General features: G+C 40.8%; 1 protein-coding gene and 1 long non-coding RNA gene across 2 annotated transcripts in view; one reads left to right on the forward strand and one right to left on the reverse strand.

Moving 5' to 3' along the window:
* The window catches only part of NTF3 (neurotrophin 3), a 55,532-nt gene that overhangs the window by 21,003 nt on the left and 21,420 nt on the right, over positions 1–13,109 (forward strand). The gene's annotated exons all lie outside the window — the stretch shown is intronic.
* Positions 8,659–13,109, reverse strand: part of LOC113976196 — a 40,307-nt gene continuing 35,856 nt past the window's right edge. The window contains exon 2 of the long non-coding RNA XR_003537032.1: positions 8,659–12,876. This is a non-coding gene — a long non-coding RNA (uncharacterized LOC113976196). The remainder of the gene's footprint in view (positions 12,877–13,109) is intronic.

A 13,109-nucleotide genomic window follows, 5' to 3' on the forward strand; every position in this document is an offset into this window, starting at 1 on the left:
TTCTGACCGTGGTTCAAAAGTGCAAGGGTCACACTTCCATGCTCTGGAAATCTCACAGCACCTTTTGTTGCTCACGAAATATTTCCACCCAATGTGGCAGAAGTTTCTCGGCACATCTGACAAAGCTGCAACATTGTCAAAAGAAAATATAAATTCAACACTAGATTGCATTTAATGTGGGTCTAAAGCACTGCTTAGGAAGTAGGAGAGGTGCTGCTGCAAGTCAGGAGGCTGTTTTTCCTGTCAGGTGCCTGTGAGTTTTTTCTGTTTCTCACCCATTCATCCCTTGGCTCTGCCAAATGCCTACATAGCTGTGGTCAGCTCCAGCCAGGAGGATACTGTCTTTGTGTTAGTATCTTGTGTGATTGCTTCATCACCAGACAATGCATTCAGACAGCAGTAGGAGTAAGATCAGACACAAGGTGAATGACAGTTTTTCTTGAAGTGGAAAACTTCCTTGATTTTCCGTTAAATTATTCTGTCCCTATTGGCAGTTTGCTGTTTCCACAGACTTGGCTCATAAATATTGGATGTCTGCCTAGCTGGGAAATTGCATTTCCATTTTCAACACCTGCTATGTGCTAGACTTCTACGAGAGGGCTTGTTGGCTTTCTGCAAGGATGGGATACTTATAGCTCCTATTGTTACCTGTGACTGTGGGTAAAACATTGTCCTCATCCCAGTTTTTCCTTTCCAACAAGTTTGTTTCAGTTTTCTATGAATTTTGAAGTATTTGTGAGATTCTTACTGGATTTTTTCTGTTCTTACAATGGAACTACTTAACCATAATTCATGCAGGCATAAAAGGTTCTGAGCTCTTCCTTATATACCCAGACTATGATATTCTTGGCTGATATCTCCCTCCATACACAGCCTTTCACAGCCTGTTTGCTAATGGCTGTTTAGGAAGATGCAAGTGTTTGCATTTCATGGCACTGTATTTATAGAGGCTGCAGAGAATGCAGCAGATCTACTGAGGTGTCATGTAAACAGGATATTTTTGATACTTGTAATTATACGTGGTTGCATACAATTATTCATGGAAGTTATGAAACCATCATTACATATTTTGTTTACCAGTTCTCAATAACTATTTTAGTAAGACAGACAGATACAGGGCCAAATGCATTCCCTCTCGGGCTGGAAAACCTGGATTTCTGCCCATACACAGTGTGGGTTCAGAAGCAGTGTGATATTCTGTGTTTTTCTTACACAGTGATACATAAATAAGTAAAGGAAAAAAAAGTTTAGGAAATCCAGCATACTTCATCTGGTAGTTTTGTTAGCTAGGCTTTTTTTTTTATTTTTTTAGGATCTGTTACCTTTTGCTGTCCAGTGAGTTTACAAAGGCAATGAATTCAGAAATAGACATTCAAACATAACTTGAAATAACATATCATAGTATTTCTGTGCAGGTTCTGTAATCTATTAACCATAAATTTGCAAACACATTCTTGTGCATGAGACACAACTCTCTCTCCTCTTGCAGCAGCCCTAGAGCTCTCAGAGAGTAAAAGATCCAGTTAAGAAAATCCCACAGGGTCATAAATGCAAATGAAGAGATCACCATTCTCTTGCTCAAAGACTCTTTCTATAAATAAATATCTGTTCATCTATCCTGTTCTTGGTCACCTCCTGTGATGAAAACTACATGTTTTCTAAGAAACTTGTTGCTGTTAGAAGGACATCCTGTGCCTGCCTGATCCTTCAGCCAAGCAGTTCTCCTCTTGCTTCACTGTGCATTAGGAGGGACAAAAATCTGTTCCAGCAGCTTGAGCTAATTATCAGCAAGGGAAACCCACATGGCAAGATCTGGAAAACATGAACTATGACTTTTCTCATGTGAAATACATTGTTAATGCCACATACCTTGGAAAAGTGAAGCAAGGGGTTGTTCGTTGCAACCACACTGGGATTCCTTCTCGTAGCCAGTCAGGAGAAAAGTTCACATTTTTTAATGTCTTAAGAACTATTTGAGACGCCTGAAACATCCCTGCAAAGTTTGTTCTAATTTAATCAAAGGCCCTTCTAGAGCAGTATGTCTTATTGGAGACTCTGCAGAATTCCTTTGGGAATATTGAATGGAAAGAGACACCAGTGGGTGAGCACCTGAGTAAAGCCCTCATCTATCCTGGGGTGGTTAAAAGGCAAATGGTGTTTACTCCACTGGTTCCTGTGTTGAGAGGTATCAGGAAATGTCTACACTGATTATCATGCACTTTTTTTGGCTCATATCTTAATTCTTTCCTCATAAAACAATCACTTAGAAAGAGAGGTATAAGTACAGGTCTCACTCTGTAACCAGGTTGTATCAGTAGGAGGATTTGGCTTGAAAATTAACACAAGTTTGCTGAACAGGTCGTTTATATGATCTCTTAGTTTCAAGTGCATCATTTAGCTTGATCCTCAGGTATGCACTCGAGGATCTTCTCCATTTCTTAATCACAGAATCATAGAATGGTTCAGGTTGGAAGGGACCTTAAAGATCATCTCGTTCGAACCCCCTGCCATGGGCAGGGACACCTTCCACTAGCCCAGGTTTGCTCAGAGCCCCATCCAACCTGGCCTGGAACACTTCCAGGAATGGGGCAGCCACAGCTTCTCTGGGAAACCTGTTCCAGTGCCTTACCACCCTCACAGGAAAGAATTTTTCCTAATATCCAATCTAAACCTACTCTTGCTAGTTCTAGCACCAGCAGCACTGTGCAAAGCCTCACCTGCTACTTCTCACAGATGCATCATATAGGCAAGACTCCTCTTCCATATGGTACAACCATGGAAAATAGAAGCACAGAGTTAAAATGACTGATGAGCACAGTGGCAGGAGATTTCTGTGCTTAATGGATTTGTTGCTATAGCCTTCAAGTATGGGTTTAGCTTACAGCTGGCGGAAGAATAAAGATGAAAATGCAATTTCCTGCCTCTCAGACTGAGTGAAATACACCTGGGAATGAACAGGACTAGGGAACACAATCATCTGGAGTCCCTGAAATGGAGGCTGGGTGGCACATAAGTTTTGCTGTCTCGCTTTTCATAGAAGCACATTTATCTGCTGTGTTCTTTCCTCCGGCCTATGCTAAAGGTTATCACTGTCCTAGATTTTATGCACATTTACACATTAATCAGCAGAGATATGGCACAGAACTTTTCCTTGAAACCTCTGCATATTTGCTGTCTTGCATGACATATGTATATATCATTAGTGGATGTTGATAAGAACAAACGAGAGGGAAATATTTAACAGACGCAAACAAGCACTATACTTAGCTTGTGATTTATAAGTTTAAAATGCAGTCCAAATGCTAGTGGTGGGAGCCTTGTAAACTGCATGTGCAGTGTTATGTTCTGAATCAGCACTTAAAAATGAAAAATTAAACATTAACTCCACTTACTTTGGTTACAATGAATATCTTCTGTGCTTTATGAATTACCGAGTCCAACTTACATTCCAAACTAAAAGTAAAAAGTAAAAAACCCAAACACCTACAAGAAGACTCCTCTCTCCACTTTACAAGACTTCTTGAGTCAGAGACCAACATGTGCTTATGCCATCACAGTGTAGTCTGAATAAGACAAGACAAAACAAAGCATTGCAGAGTACACGAAAGCAAATTAATTCACTGGGAAAGCCCTTTGCAGGTCAGTCCTGGAAAGCAAAGAAACTGATCTCCATACTCAGCACTCTCCAAAACAATCACCCAGCAGCATTTCAGAATGTGAAGTCAAGTGATGTCTGCAGGAGGTGGAACCAATGGAAAAACTTTCAGTATTAGATCATCCCCTATGACAGCTAAAAATGGGGGTTTTAATACAGAATAGCAGTGAAGGGAAGGAGAGTTTTCGTATCAAAGGTAAGCATAAACAGAGAGAACATTCCTTCAGAAAAAAACCAAAAAGTGTTGTTTGTTTTTCTTTCCCATTCTGAAAGCAAAGATATTAGTACCCCATAGACCAATCCAGATGAAGTTAGTGGAGAGAATCCTAAGTACTTTGATGGACTTTGGAGTTACACTGAATTTCTTGGACTGGCTAGTGGAATGTGGGTAGGAGGGATCCAGTCCTGTCCATCTCAATCCAGAAATAACAAAAACAGTTGAACACAAACCTATGAATCATGACCTGCTTGTCCCATGGAAAAAAATAGGTAGGCTTTTGCGGTGATGGCACTTTTCTTCCTCTCTCCCCTTCACAATGACTCTAAACTGAAAAGAGGCACAAAGCAAGGTAATAGTGTTGAGGCAGATAGAAATCAAGAACGAGCTATTCTGGCTGGTGAAGTTATGGTGCTCAGGGAGACATGAAGCATTGCTGAGATGGAGTGTTTACAGAAAAGGATCCCACAGCTCATATTTGTATTATGTATTTATAAATTCCTGGAACTCAATTTTATAGGGTTTTTGATTAATGGCTGTGCTATAGTTCAGCTCCAAGCCGATTGAACTTACTGTACTGGAACTGAGAAAGACATGCACAAGCCAAATATGAACTCTACTACTGGGCTGTGATTTAGAGGTGGTTCGCTGCTCAAAGGCATTGCTGTGGAGGCTCTGCTTATTGTACATGTAGAGATCAAAGATAAAGGAGGGCCTCTCAGCAGCCTTCTTAAAATCAGAGTCAGACATGTGTTTGTCTCGGATACCTCCACGGCAGAAGAGCTGAAGAATAATGAAAAACGTTGTGATTTCTCCAACACTTTTACAGTAAAGTAGGTGCAGTGCTTGTTGATGCATGGATTCTCCTAATTATGTATTTATGTCACTTCAGTCACAGTATCTTCCAGGAGCATGGCCAAATGCTCCATTTTCTTATGCTGGTGTTGTGTGCCAAGTGTTCCCACACTGTGGTATTTGACATTAGTGCTGTTTCTCCCACACTTCAAGGAAGACATCTGTGGTTATGGCTGGCAAATGCCAACTTAATTGTTGATTATCTTAATAATATAGTCAAAGCAGTCTCATTCTGCTGAGGTGGGAGTCACTTCATTAAATACAGTCCTTATGGCTATTACGATTTGTGAGAAGAAACTTGACGCCTCTGATCTACCAGTGTGCCAACTGGAGCCAAATGAAGGCAACATAAAAAAATGAAAACAAAAAACCTGGATGAGAAATCTGAAGATTTGCCAATGCTGAGAGAAACTTCTACAGTCCACAACTTGGGTTGTGGCCTCCCCAGACAGTGCAGCTTTCAACTGTAAGATGGAATCACTTTAGGAGGTGAAATCTCTGTTTGATCCCAGGGCTGGAATGCGAGAACAGGATCCCTGGAGTATTTCATCCACCCTCTTACAATCACTTCTAGTGAAAAATGAAATGGAGGATTAATAATCATTGTTGATAGTACAAGTCTTTAAAAAACATGAGGAACATTTGTAGTCCGATTGAAAATCTAGGAGTTAAGGCAACTAAATCTGTTTTACCTCACTTCTTTCTGAGTATAGCATAAAACTGAAGCTCCATGTCTCTTCTTCCATGCAATTCCATGCACAATGAAAAGGAGCCCACCCACTGCTACATACAGAGTAAATCCTGAAAAACTGAATTTGCAGGTAAAACTCAATACTGAAAAATTGCTTCTAAGAGTTTCTCCTTTAGTGGTTTGACTTTGTTTTTATAAAAACGAGAAACAGTTGCAATGATGCTGGCTTGTTAAATAGCCCCAGACTCCTGAAAAAATGAAGAGGTATAGAGTTGCTGAAATTCATTTAATTACACTTTTGCAGCATAATGGGTTTAACATGAAGACAAGCCTTAGTCTGTTTTTAATGAAAATGTTACTAGTTTTTATGACTGGTTGCATTTGGATGAATTTCCTTTATTGTTAAGTATAAATATTATACACAGGTAGTTAACATGACCTATTCGTGGCAGAATTGCATCACTTTTTCTGCTTTGTCTGTATCGGGTTTCTTCAGTACTCATCCTCAATTTACTTTATTTATACTTATCTCTTCTTATTTGCTTTGAGCTTTGCAGGGCATAGTGGCTGTGTTTCCTTACTCAGGGCATTTTGAAAGAAAACTTGTTTGGAGTGACTCGTGTGTTTCTTTTTAAAGAAAACTTTCATTTGCGCCTGTTGAGGTCCTCGTTCCCAGATGGTTCAAATATAAAGCAGCATTTTTCTTGCTGTGCCACACTGTGATGGCTTAGTCACAATTAATATCTGTCAGGCAAACGAGACCCTGATTTGTTATTTCAGAAGTCCCTGCTGCAAGATTCAAGGGTGCCAAGTGGGTCAGCCATCAGTCAGACATTGCAGCAGACGGTCCAGCTCAAACAGGAGTGACAGACAGTCATAAAGTTGCCATTTTAATGGGACAACACTGTGGGGAAAAAAAATACATTCTGAGCACGTTAATTCTTGGGAAAAAAAGTGATGCTTTAAAAAGGAAGGGCAAAGACATCAGGAGTGTGTTCATGCATATACAGGCGGCCAAGATTTCAATTCATACACATTGTCAGGCTTTTCAGGCCTTCAAAGCAGAAATTATGTCAGGTAATGTATTTGAAAGTACCAGAAGTTAGAGCTTAGCCTAAGGATGCAGAGGACCATTCACACTGGATAGTTAATATTCCTGAACTGGTGATCCATGCCATCCTGGATGTAGTCATGCCTGGGAGCATTAGGGACCAAAAGGTGGAGGAGACATGAGTGATCTCACTCTTCAACTCCCAGAACTTGCATCCCTTGGACACAGTGTTGACATGAATGATGTAAAGAGATGACAGCCCCCACTGTTTGGTATCACTGTGGGTATAGTGTGTTTAGGGGACAAATTCTGGTCTCCAGTATGTTGACATATTGTATGACTGAAAATATGAAGGATTAGGGAATACCAGAGGGATTGTGTATTTTCATCCTGACTCATTAAGTAATTCTGAGTAAGTGTCCCCAAAGGTTTCCCCAGTGTTTCTCACAGCTTTATCAGTCCCATTCCATGTCTCCAAAAGGAGACAGGCAGACTCCCACTAATTTCTTTTGGAGCTGGATTGGTCCTGAAACATGCTGTATAGGGTATACACAGCTGTTTGCCTAGAAGCCCAAAAAATAGCTAAAAACAATTGACAAAGTGCATGGATGGTCCTTAGCTGGAATTCTTTTTTTTATACATTGTATTCATTTTACTTTTCATGTTTCTGGCTGTCAGATTATAAATCAATGACCAACAAAAAAGCCATAAAAGATGGAGAAAAACACAGGATCACAGTCTCTGATTATGTCATGTAACCTGCATGAAAGAAAAACAAGGAAAGTCTGCCCTTGGGATCAGTGAAACTGTGACCACTTAACACTTCAGACTTGTAATTCACTTCACTATGTCCATTTATTAGGGTGATAAGTTGGGGGTTTTTTTCCACTAACATAGTTTATCAACTAGAAACCACTTTTATGCTTTCTCTTATCAATTTAGTGTGGAAACTGGAGGAGAGGATTTGATGAAAAATATTGCAGTAATTCCACACATTAACCAAGAAACGTGTTTTTTTGCAGAACAAAATTATCAGCCCAAGGTAGTTCTACTCAAACTTCATGTGCTAAATCTGTTGTTGCTACAGTTTATCTGTGTGGGGAATATAATGCTGGATTCAATTTTTTATCAATTCCACATTCCAGGAAAGCTGCGTCTTTGACAGACACCATAACAGCAGGACTTGTCCAGATAGTGGATACAAAGCATAGAGCACTATCCCAGCAATACTCCTCAAGTATCTATACTGTTTAAAAAGGTTGAGCCATTTTTCAAAGGCCATCAGGGGATGGGGGCTTTAAAGTTATTTTTACTTCCCAGAGTGTTAGAGAGCATTTTGGTAATTTGTTCTGAGACCTGCAAAAGCACCAAAGCACTTTTGGCAACTGAAGGAGTGAGCACCTTTATCAGACTTAGAAAATCCTACCCATGATACTGGTTTTCCCTCTTTTTTCCTGGAGGTGATGACTCACTGAAAGGAATTGAACACATTTATGTTAGTTCTTGCACTCATATCTTGTTTGAGTCATTACTGTGAGGTGTCACTATGTGTAGGACACGCAGATCATTGATATTATCGTGATCAGCAGGAATATTTTCACTTTGATAATAAAGGGAGGCAATACACATTGTTTCCATGGTCACACATGGTCATGTAAACACTTACTGAAAATTAGGATGGTCACATTTTTATTTAGCTGACATTGATTCTATGTGGCCTTACGAAAATCAAATAAGAATCTGTGATCCAAAATTAGTGCCTGGCTAAATTTTATTAGCAAGATCAGTATCGTCACCAGTATCAGAAACAAGCCCAAATATATGAAGGCCAGGTTGGATGGGGCTCTGAGCAATCTGATCTGGTGGAAGGTGTCCCTGCCCATGGCAGGGGGGTTGGGACTAAGTGATCTTTAAGCTCCCTTCCGCCCCAGGCCATTCTATGATTCTGTGATTTTATGATCTACTACACCATCAGCAGAAAACACTGTTAGTATCCTTCTGGAAGTGAGGGGTGAGTGGGTTCACACCTATCTCAAGCCCCATTCAGACTACCCACAGACCACTTGAGCACTGTGTACATCAATCACAAGTCTACCAGGTCTGTGTCTATCAGTATCATTTACAGCTACATTCATGTAAACCTTTGCTACAGATATCCTGCAGATAGGAAAAGAGTGGCAAGCAATAGCCTAGTCTCCCCCTAATTTTTATTTTTAGTTAACGTGACACAGATGAGTGAAATGCAGAGTTGAAACAAATATCTAAATATATTTTTGTCCATACATGAATATATCCTGAGAACCTTGGGTACAGAGCTATCTTCATCTCCCACAACAGCTCCAACAACAAATACAGTCTGTCAGTTTTTACACTGTACCCAACAGTGTCATGGAGAGAAATTTAATTACATCATGCCCCTTTCCTAGGTAGAAGAGTAGCTTTAGAAATCTGCATTCTTCTTTTACTTCAGAACCACTAAATGCATCCTAGTTACGAAGCAAACAAACAAAACCTTCAACTGTGCTACTGAATCAACTTCAGCAAATACACCTCAGACTAAAACTAACGTGTTTTGTCTTTACTGGTATAACATGCAGCAGCTACGTGTTCATCAGTAACACTGGAGTAAAAAAATCAAGCTAATTTTAGCAGCATAAACAAGTCCTTAATGTCTTTCCCAAACTTATAAGGGCAATTCCCATGGGAGTTGGGGACTGAACACAGGTTAGTGAATTTAACTGCTGGATGCTCAGAATCACAGAGCATGCTGAGTTGGAGAGGACCCATAAAGATCATTGAGTCCAGCTCCTGGCCCTGCACAGGACCATCCCCAAGAGTCACACCATGTGCCTGGGAGTATTGTCCAAACGCTTCTTGAACTGTGTCAGGTTTGGTGCTGTGACTCCTTTCTGACCAGATGAGCACTGAGAAGAAATCCTGCAAAACTTCCTAGAACCATCGGCTTTCAGTTGGCCTCAGCAGGACTTGCAGTCAGGAGCAGTTGGAATGCCACAAACAGGATGCTGAAGCCTAGTTCTGATGAGACCATGGATGTTTGTAACATTTTTATAAAACCATATAAAAAGCCCGATTTTAAATTTATTGTCCATTATTCAGTTAGTTATGGTAGATTTTTAATTGCCATTGCAATAACATCTGGAGGCCTTCGTCAGGATCCACCGCCCCAAAAGCGTGCAAGATGCAACTTTCCTGCCTTGTGGTGGATGAGACCCCTCAGACTTCATCATGCAAGGGGAGAGGAAGCAGGGACATGCTTCTGGCATCTGGGGCTGGCAGGCAACCAGGATGCTCTGAGATTGTCCGATGGGCACGTGTCCAGTCGGGAGAAGGGCCATAGCATGAGGCTGCAGCTGAAAATAAAATCTTCTCCTGCTTTCACACACAACCCCAAGAGGTGGAACAGTTCAGCTGCAACATGACGTTCCTCCTGCTCCGTGACCTCAGTTAATCCAGCGGGCAGGTTCACAGGGCAGGAGAGAGGGAATAGCAGTTTTTGGGAAGGACAGGAGGTTTGGGAGTGGTGGGAACCTCATGCTTAGTGCCCAAGATCTGACAGCACTCACGTACAACCATGAGGGAAGACGTTAGTCTCCCTCCAAAATCAGAATCCAACAGAATCCAACAGAAGAGATTTAACACACAGCTTAAGAAAACAAGGCAGAGGAGGGGAGAGGCTGACAGGAGAAGGGGGTATATTTATGTATGTGCTCCATTCCCAGATATGCCCTCAGGCAGTCTATACCAGCAAACACAGCAGTAAGCTGTACTTGTAAATATATATATTTTTGCTTACTCAAACTGTAAACAGTGATGACAGCTGGGACAAGAGCAAAGATGGGTAAGAGGGAGGAGAGGAGATTTTTTTTTTTTTTTTTAATTTATCATGAAGAAGTACATTTGCCAATCTCAGAATTGGTGAAAAAGTGCACTGGCACCAAACCAAAAAACAGCTCCTGCGTGACACATGCTGACAATCAAGACTTGTTGGGTTTTTTCCACTGAATGATATCATTTCACAAAGCATTGGAATATTTTCAGTTAAGGGCCAGATCCTCACAGGGATGCAAACCACTAGTCAGTGATGTTAAACTGCAGAAAATATGACCTTCTAGGCAAAATTCAGATGCCTGTATTGTCAGACAATATGGACTTCCAAGGCTTTTACATACTTGTCCCTCAGATCCTTTGGACAATATTGTAAGATCTTATGATTCCACTGTAATGACATTATCCTTCAGGTCAAGGATTGACTGCATTGACTTGCAGCAACCAGATGAGATTCTCACTTTGCAATAAATGCACCATACAGCCCAGTCTTCCCAAACTCATGAAATGGTTTTGAATCAGAAAACTCTAATAAATTAAATTCAAACTGTGTGGAATGAAAGCCTGTTCACTTCAAGCAATTAAACAACTTGTACTTCTAAACATATTTTTTGTATATTTCTTTTAAAGTTCAAGTCAAGCAAGTTGTTTCGATCTGCTGAATTGAACCCAAAATATTTTCAGATGGTCAGCTTTTAAACTTTTTGATATTGACTCATGTTTTTTCTTGGCAAATTCATAACTTTTAAGTCTTTGACGCTCTCTCAGCTTTTGGGATCACTCTTCTCCATAATAAATAGTACTTCAAATCCCAATTAGTTTCTTTGTACCCGAAACAAGTTCCAGTGATTTAAAGCATTTTTGAGTCTTTGCAATTCCTAGATTTAGCTTTTAGAAATGCCACTTACTTTGTTTGTTTGTTCGTTCTCTGTTAAATGTCGTTTCTTTCTCTACATGCAATTGTACTCAATATAGGTTCCTACACTCTCTTCATCAGTAGATTATGTGACTGCACTTTGATTTGGTGGGATTTTTAAAATTTTCTTCATTTTGAAAGCATGTTCTACTCTTCTTTACATTAAAAAAAGACTGTTGAGTGAAGTAAGCTTTTTTCTGAGCTTAAACAGGCTGACAGGATCCTGCAGTCTACTCAGAAAAGTCAGCATTGTGGCAGACATTTTTCCTGAGTGTGAACAGAGGATTTCTCATGCTTTCATGAAGGGCTTTGTCTTAAATATCCCATAGAAACAAATCAAGATAATGATAAAGAACAGAAATACCTGAGAAGCAATTCGTGCAGGTTCTGATTATAACATAATTCAAGCTGGAACAAAAGTGCTAAATCAAAGCACAGATTCAGTTCCAAGGATACTGAGTTCAAAACTGAGATCCTGACACAAACTTTGGCTTCTCAATCTTTATTTATGCCCGAGAGCCAATTTGTACTCAAATGAAAGACATGCACTCTTGCTGCACACTACAGAAGTGGTGCATCTCAAATGATGTTTGAGGGGATGTCAGACTGCTGTTCTCTCAGAACCAGAAAAACTCCAATACAAGTAGCTAAGATCCTAACACCAATTTCTTCTGTACTCCTCAAACAACACCATCTCGACTTTGCAGGGCTCTAAGTGACTATAAACCAGTGTAAGAATTGGAGTTGAGGTGGAAACTTCAGTTGTTCCCTGCTAATTTGCTCCATTTTCTGCTCTCAAAGCCTGTCCTCTTTTGCCTACTTGAGTTAAAGCTTTCAGGAGCTTCTCTGGAGTAAGAATGTACCTGCCTAAGAGCAGGGGAGCAGGGGCCTAGGTTTTGCAGCTCCTATCCTTTCCTCTGGAAGCTGTTCTGCAGAGATGGCAGAGAGGAATGTTTCCTGCTGTTGCTCAGGACTATTGGCAGAGTAGACACCAGGAGGAACTGGGGCTGCAGCAGAGAGAGTGAAATAACAGCTCTGTGCAACAGAGACCCAGAGGCTACAATGGTAAAGGGGCAAAACCTAGAAGTGATCTCCATGTCTTAGCTCTTCTCATCCAGTTTCCAGCAATTTCTGTAATATGTGAGGCTTATCTGGTGATAAATTCTATGTGTCTGTGCCTCAGTTCCTCCTAATAAACTTTTAACTTGGCCATTGTTGAGAGAGGATCTTAAGGTGTTTGACTCTTTTAAAAGTCGTGGAAACAGAAGGGCAGGGAGAAAAGATGGGAGTGCTGTGTTAGTGCTCTCACTGAGGCAAGTCCAGCCAAGAGAGTGAATCCTGGAGACATCAGCAGCAGACAATCCCTACAGCAGAAGAATTTAAGAACATCCCAACTGCTGCAGGAGTTTCAGTTGCGGTTTGACTTTTTAGGAAACCAAAGAATCCAACCACAAGACACTACGTTACAGCAAAACAATTTGGTACTACTCAAGGAAGTGTTCTGCTGCAGGAATCAGCAGGTCCAGACCCAGAAGCTTCTCTGGCCATTGCTTACTTTGGCTCATTTCAGTCCAATGCTGGCACACCACGGGCCTCTTGCGGGCCTTGGCAGGTCAGCCCGTCTCTTTGCCAGACAGATTTGCACCTGGAAAACAGGAATAATTGGAGAACAGTTCAGTTTGATGGGAGTATCATGAAAGTACATACTATGGAGATACCAAATCACAAGTTTTCTAAAGCTGAGGAGAACAGAAGGGGTTGTCTGGAGCCGTGATTCTGCCTGTCGCCCCTGCCAACAAAGCTCTCCAATGGGATGACAGCACATGAGAAGAAAAGGGATTTAACTACCAACAGAGCCATCCCCTTTCCCAAGAATAA

The sequence above is a fragment of the Neopelma chrysocephalum genome, unplaced genomic scaffold (assembly GCF_003984885.1).
Source record: "Neopelma chrysocephalum unplaced genomic scaffold, ASM398488v2 Primary Assembly neopelma1_149, whole genome shotgun sequence".
Taxonomy (NCBI): Eukaryota; Metazoa; Chordata; class Aves; order Passeriformes; family Pipridae; genus Neopelma; species Neopelma chrysocephalum.